We start from the raw sequence: 7,431 nt of genomic DNA on the forward strand, positions 1-7,431 counted from the left end.
CCGTTCTTCAAGTACATGGGCAGCATCCTCTCAGAGGACTGCAGCATCGACCTCGAAATTCAAAATAGGATTAAACAAGCATCAGCTGTGTCACGCCCTGACCTTAGTTATCATTGTTTTCTTCATTATTTTGGTTAGGTCAGCCTAGATTGGTTCTCAATCAGAGGCAGCTGTTTATCGTTGTCTCTGATTGGGGACCATATTTAGGTAGCCATATTCCTTGGGTATTTTGTGGGTTCTATTCTATGATTAGTTGCCTGGTCTGCACTACGCATATTAGCTTCATGGTTCGTTTTGTTGTTTTGATAGTTTGTTCAGTGTTCTTTCTTTAATTACAGAGAATGTACGCATACCACGCTGTACCTTGGTCTCCTCCATATGATGACCGTGACAGAAGAACCCACCATAAAGGACCAAGCAGCGTGAAAAGGAGGAGCAGCGTTTGATGGAGCAGACAGCATGGACATGTGACAAAATACTGGATGGTAAAGGATTCTGGACGTGGGAGGAGATATTGGCAGGAGAGGATCGCCTACCATGGAGGCAGGTGGAGATAGCACGGGATGAACGGCGATGATATGAGGGTGCAGGGCTAGCATGGAAGCCCGAAAGACAGCCCCAAGAAATGTTTTGAGGGGAGGCACACGAGGAGATTGCATGAGTTAGGACAGAGACCTGAGCCAACTCCTCGTGCTTACTGTGGGGAGCGTGTTACTGGTCAGGCACCGTGTTATGCGGTGGAGTGCACAGTGTCTCCAGTGTGCTATTCTAGCCCGGTGCGCTCTATTCCAGCTCCTCGCATTGGCCGGGCTAGAATGGGCATCCAGCCAGGAAGAAGTGTGCCGGCTCAGCTCTCCTGGTCTCCAGTTTACCTCCTTGGACCAGGATATCCTGCATCGGCTCTGCGTACTGTGTCTCCATGGAGTCTGCACAGCCCAATGCGACCTGTGCCAGCGCCCTGCATTTCCAGGGCGAAAATAAACATCCAGCCAGGACGGGTTGTGTCAGCTCTACACTCCAGACCTCCAGTGCTTCTCCACAGTCCAGTACGTCCTGTGCCTGCTCCCCGCACTTGTCCTGAGGTGCGTGTCACCAGCCCGGTACAACCAGTGCCGGCACCACGCACCAGGCCTCCATTATGCCTCCAGGGTCCAGTACGCCCTGTTCCTGCTCCTTGCACTCGCCCTGAGGTGCATGTCCCCAGCCCGGTACCACCAGTGCCGGCACCACGAACCAGGCCTACAGTGCGCCTCGGTAGTCCAGAGCATCCGGCGACAGTACCCAGTCCAGAGCGTCCGGCGACAGTACCCAGTCCAGAGCGTCCGGCGACAGTACCCAGTCCAGAGCGTCCGGCGACAGTACCCAGTCCAGAGCGTCCGGCGACAGTACCCAGTCCAGAGCATCCGGCGACAGTTCACAGACTGGAACCTCCAACGACGGTCCCCAGCCCGGGGTCTCCAGCAATGGTCCCCAGCCCAGGGTCTCCAGCGACGGTCTCCAGTGACGGTCCCCAGTCCAGAGCCTCCGGCGATGATCCACGCAGCGAGGGTTCCCTGCCCAGGGCCTACGGTGAGGATCCGCAGTCCAGAGCCTCCAGCGATGATCCACGGGTCAGTGCTACAAGGGCAGAGGGCTCAGTGTAAAGAAGGGGGGCTGCGTCCAGAACCAGAGCCGCCACCGAAGTTAGATGCCCACCCAGACCCTCCCATATAGGTTAGGTTTTCGGCCGGGAGTCCGCACCTTTGAGGTGGGGGGTACTGTCCCTGACCTTAGTTATCTTTGTTTTCTTTATTATTTTGGTTAGGTCAGGGTGTGACGAGGGTGGTTTGTTTAGTTTTTGTATTGTCTAGGGGTTTTTGTATTTCTAGGGGGTTTTGTAAGTCTAGGTTGTTTATATGTCTATGGTTGCCTAGATTGATTCTCAATCAGAGGCAGATGTTTATCATTGTCTCTGATTGGGGAACATATTTAGGTAGCCATATTCCTTGGGTATCTTGTGGGTTCTGTTCTATGTTTAGTTGCCTGTTCTGCACTAGCCATATTGCTTCACGGTTCGTTTAGTTGTTTTGTTAGTTTTGTTCAGTGTTCGTTCTTCTATTAAATAAGTATGTTCGCTTACCACTCTGCGCCTTGGTCTCCTCAATACGACGAACGTGACAAGCTGTTTTCGGGAAACTCAGTTGCAGGGTTATCCAAAACAGAGATTGCCACCTCCACACCAAAGTCGCCGTCTGCATGACCAGACTTCTTTACAGCTGTGAATGTTGGGTCACTTACAGTCGCCACAACAAGCAGCACGAGCGATTCCACATAATATGCCTGCAGCGCATCCTGGGAATCACCTGGTGCAACCATGTGGCGCATACAAAAATACTTGCTAAGACCAACTGTAAGATTATGGAGGCCATGGTCACCCAACACCAACTATGCTGGCTTGGGCATGTCATTAGAATGTTTCAAGAGCACTTGAGGTGGAATACACTGTATGGTCAGCTACATCTTGGCCGGCAGTCTGTAGAGGGGCAGATGAAGCGCTACAAGCTAAAAACTTTGCTGAAGAAGTGCAACACAAAACCACAGACCTAGAGGATGCTGCTGCCAACCATTCCACCTGGCGGCAGCTCTGCCAGAGCGGTGTACGGAGGTGGGAGGAGGAGAGTTGTACAAAGAGACAGCAAAAACAGCTCAGGAGACATACAGCCATGCCTACCCCCGCCAACACAGACTGCATATGCCACACCTCCAATAAAGTTTGTGGATCTCGGATTGGACTGTATAGTCACAAAATAATTCATTGTTAACTCAGAAGTGGAAGTCATCATCGAATACAATGGACTACCATAAGCAAGCGCTTGTTCATGTTTCAACTCGTGTGTGTGTGTTCGCGTGTGCAGATACGTGTTTGTGTATTGTACTGTACATCCACCACAGCAGGTTGGTGGCACCTTAATTGGGGAGAATGGGCTTGTGGTAATGACTGGAGTGGAATAGGTGGAATGGTATCAAATACATCAAACACATGTTTTCATGGTGTTTTGATGCAGTTCTATTTGCTCCGTTCCGTTTATTATTATGAGCCGATCCATAGTCAATGTTCTAGAATTTACAGTAATAATGACGAAGATGTGGTGCATAATAGAACCAAAGAATATTAGGGGCCTCTTCTGTCTTGGCTACAATTACTTGCTTACTTAGGCCCATCTCCCTAGGATGAGCATAGGCCGTCAACAACACCTCAACAGCGAACCGAACAGGCTGCAATAGGGAATTCCTATTGTCATTAACAGCCACTCTGTGAGGAAATGATATACTGTAAATTACTCTCAAACCTCTCTTTAACTATCGACCTTGTCCTCCTGTGCCCTTAATGTGCCATTGTGGGATGTAAGGGTGAAAGGGATCGGAGATGTCTATGGGGAAGGTGGTCATGTAACCTGAGACACATCAGTATGCTACAGTCTAACAAAATGATTGAAGTGGGCAGTTCAAAAACACACAGCCTCATGGCACCTCTCTATTTATATAATCTCATATTAAAGCCACAGTCTGCAATATATACCAAACCGGGTCAGGCAAATGGCAGAGTCTGGCTGGTTTGAATGGTAGATTTTCAGATTAGACAATGGAGTGTAAGAAGCCATATCTGATATTACTGGCTGCAATCTCTCAGCTGCTGAGGGTACTCTTAAAAAAAGGCAGACTAATTGTGAATGAAATGACAGCATTAAAATCAAAATGAATCTCTGAGGGTATGCTTACACTCTGACATTTTTCTCAAACAGAAATCAATCTGCGGTCTTTGAATTATGTTAAAGGTCATGGTTTTTCTCTTTCATTGGCCAGCAGGGATGTTCTTGTCCCATCGCGCATTAGCGAGTCCTGTGGCACAAAGTCGCACACGTTTTTTCGGAGAATCACAATACAGACACGGTGCAGCACCGCCTGGTGCTGTATCATATCCTGAGATCATATCCTGAGATTATATTATGCAGTGTTTACTGAGTGTGTGTGTGTATCTGTGTGTTTCTGTCTTTGTGTTATATTTGTGTATGTATGTGTGTGCATCTGTGCATGGCTTTGTGTTTTGTGCGCACGTATGTGTGTGTGTCCTTTAGATGTGGGCCATGTCTTATCTTGTGCAGGCAAGTAAAGAGACAAGCCACATCTTCCCTGATATGTTTGTCTGTCAAGTGGCAACGTCATCAATGCCATTCAATCTATGCCTTGTGAAAGCGATCAGAAGACTCCAAAAGAGCACCTGCTCTCAGAATCACTCTATTGACGTTTAAATACTACCTCTAAGGCATTCAATTTTTCTATTCGCATATCGCTAATGATCTATTCACTTCATCTAGAAATGGGATGACGTGGAATGGTTTTCGTATGTGCGCATGTGTGTGTGTCTTTGAAGGGAGTTTTCCCTAATGTTAGGCGGAAGAGGCAGTCTTGATTGATGGCTGTAATGCAGCAGTCTAATCTCACGCTCCATGCCCTGGTCACTGGCTGTCAGCTGGTCAGATGGACCAGTGTTTTTTTTTCAGTGGTCACAACACACAGCAGTTTGCCTTATCTTAACCAAGACACTCAGACTGCCCACGTCACTGGGTTTTTGTGCATGACTCTGTGTAGGTGTATATAGGTGAATGTATTTTTTATGCTTTTTTTTTGTTGTTTTTTTGTACCTTGAATATGAGTGTGTTTATCTGAAATGTAGTGTGTGTTCATTTGGTTTCGTGCGCGTGTGTGTGTGCGTGTGTGAGCCCCTGGTAACTCACTGACTTTGTATGGCTAATAGTTCTGTTACTCACAGCTGGGTGTTGTCTCCTGTAACTCCTCATACATGCCTCAGCAGAAGACATAAAAGGTTAATCCTACACTTTCCATCCTTTTTTCCTCCCTTCCGCCTGTCTTTAGAACGCTGCTCTGACTCTTGGGGGAGATAGTAGGCAAGTGATTGGTGAAGCCATCCAAACATTATATCCCAACTATTTACCCTGATATAATTTCCCGATTATGGCATCTATTGTGTAATATATACACCGTCATTGTGGGTTCAATTCCCGTAAGGATCACGCACACATACTGTATGAAAATGTATGCACTCCCTGCACTGTAAGTCACTTTGGATATATTATATAGTACCAGTCAATTGTTTTGACACATCTACTCATTCCAGGGTTTTTCTTTATCTTATATTATCTATATTTTTATCTATATTTTCTACATTGTAGAATAATAGTGAAGACATCAAAACTATGAATGAACACATATGGAATCATGTAGTAACCAAAAAAGGGTTAAACAAATCAAAATATATTTTATATTTGAGAATCTTCAAAGTAGCCACCCTTTGCCTTGATGACAGCTTTGCACACTCTTGGCATTCTCTCAACCAGCTTCATGGTGTAGTCACCTGGACTGCATTTCAATTAACAGGTGTGCCTTCTTAAAAGTTAATTTGTGGAATTTCATTCCTTCTTAATGCATTTGAGCCAATCAGTTGTGTTGTGACAAGGTAGGGTTGGTATACAGAAGATAGCCATATTTCGTAAAATACCATATTATGGCAACAACAGCTCAAATAAGCAGAGTAGGTGAGCGGATGATCTCCGCATGTGTGGTTCCCACCGTGAAGCATGGAGGAGGAGGTGTGATGGTGTGGGGGTGCTTTGCTGGTGACACTGCCAGTGATTTATTCAGATTTCAAGGCACACTTAACCAGCATGGCTACCACAGCATTCTGCAGCGATACGCCATCCAATCTGGTTTGCACTTAGTGGGACTATAATATGTTTTTCAACAGGACAATGACTCAAAACACATGTTCAGTCTGTGTAAGGGCTATTTCACCAAGAAGGAGAGTGATGGAGTGCTGCATCAGATGACCTGGCCTCCACAATTACCCAATCTCAACCCAATTGAGATGGTTTGGGATGAGTCAGACCGCAGAGTGATGGAAAAGCAGCCAACATTTTCTCAGCATATGTGGGAACTCATTCAAGACTGTTGGAAAAACATTCCAGGCGAAGCTGGTTGAGAAAATGCCAAGAGTGTGCAAAGCTGTCATCAAGGCAAAGGGTGGCTTCTTTGAAGAATAAAATAAAATAAAATAATATTTGTTTAACACTTTTTTGGTGATACATATTTTATTTTACCTTTATTTAACTAGGCAAGTCAGTTAAGAACAAATTCTTATTTTCAATGACGGCCTAGGAACAGTGGGTTAACTGCCTGTACAGGGGCAGAACGACAAATTTGTACCTTGTCAGCTCAGGGATTTGAACTTGCAACCTTTTGGTTACTAGTCCAATTCTCTAACCACTAGGCTACCCTGCCGCCCGCACATAATTCCATGTGTGTTATTTCATAGTTTTCATGTCTTCACTATTATTCTACAATGTAGAAAATAGTAAAAATAAGGAAAAACCTTTGAATGAGTAGGTGTGTCCAAACTTTTGACTGGTACTCTATATGCATTTCTAAAAACAATCCAATAAATAATTTGATACATTTTGAATTCAGGCTTTAACACTGTGCCTTCAGAAATTATTCAATTCAATTCAATTCAATTCAAGGGCTTTATTGGCATGGGAAACATGTGTTAACATTGCCAAAGCAAGTGAGGTAGACAACATACAAAGTGAATATATAAGGTGAAAAACAACAAAAATGAACAGTAAACATTACACATACAGAAGTTTCAAAACAGTAAAGACATTACAAATGTCATATTATATATATATATATATATATATACAATGTACAAATAGTTAAAGGACACAAGATAAAATAAATAAGCATAAATATGGGTTGTATTTACAATGGTGTTTGTTCTTCACTGGTTGCCCTTTTCTCGTGGCAACAGGTCACAAATCTTGCTGCTGTGATGGCACACTGTGGAATTTCACCCAGTAGATATGGGAGTTTTTCAAAATTGGATTTGTTTTCGAATTCTTTGTGGATCTGTGTGATCTGGGGGAAATATGTATCTCTAATATGGTCATACATTGGGCAGGAGGTTAGGAAGTGCAGCTCAGTTTCCACCTCATTTTGTGGGCAGTGAGCACATAGCCTGTCTTCTCTTGAGAGCCATGTCTGCCTACGGCGGCCTTTCTCAATAGCAAGGCTATGCTCACTGAGTCTGTACATAGTCAAAGCTTTTCTTAATTTTGGGTCAGTCACAGTGGTCAGGTATTCTGCCGCTGTGTACTCTCTGTTTAGGGCCAAATAGCATTCTAGTTTGCTCTGTTTTTTGGTTAATTCTTTCCAATGTGTTAAGTAATTATCTTTTTGTTTTCTCATGATTTGGTTGGGTCTAATTGTGCTGTTGTCCTGGGGCTCTGTAGGGTGTGTTTGTGTTTGTGAACAGAGCCCCAGGACCAGCTTGCTTAGGGGACTCTTCTCCAGGTTCATCTCTCTGTAGGTGATGGC

This window comes from Oncorhynchus nerka, linkage group LG11, assembly GCF_034236695.1.
Source record: "Oncorhynchus nerka isolate Pitt River linkage group LG11, Oner_Uvic_2.0, whole genome shotgun sequence".
Lineage (NCBI taxonomy): Eukaryota > Metazoa > Chordata > Actinopteri > Salmoniformes > Salmonidae > Oncorhynchus > Oncorhynchus nerka.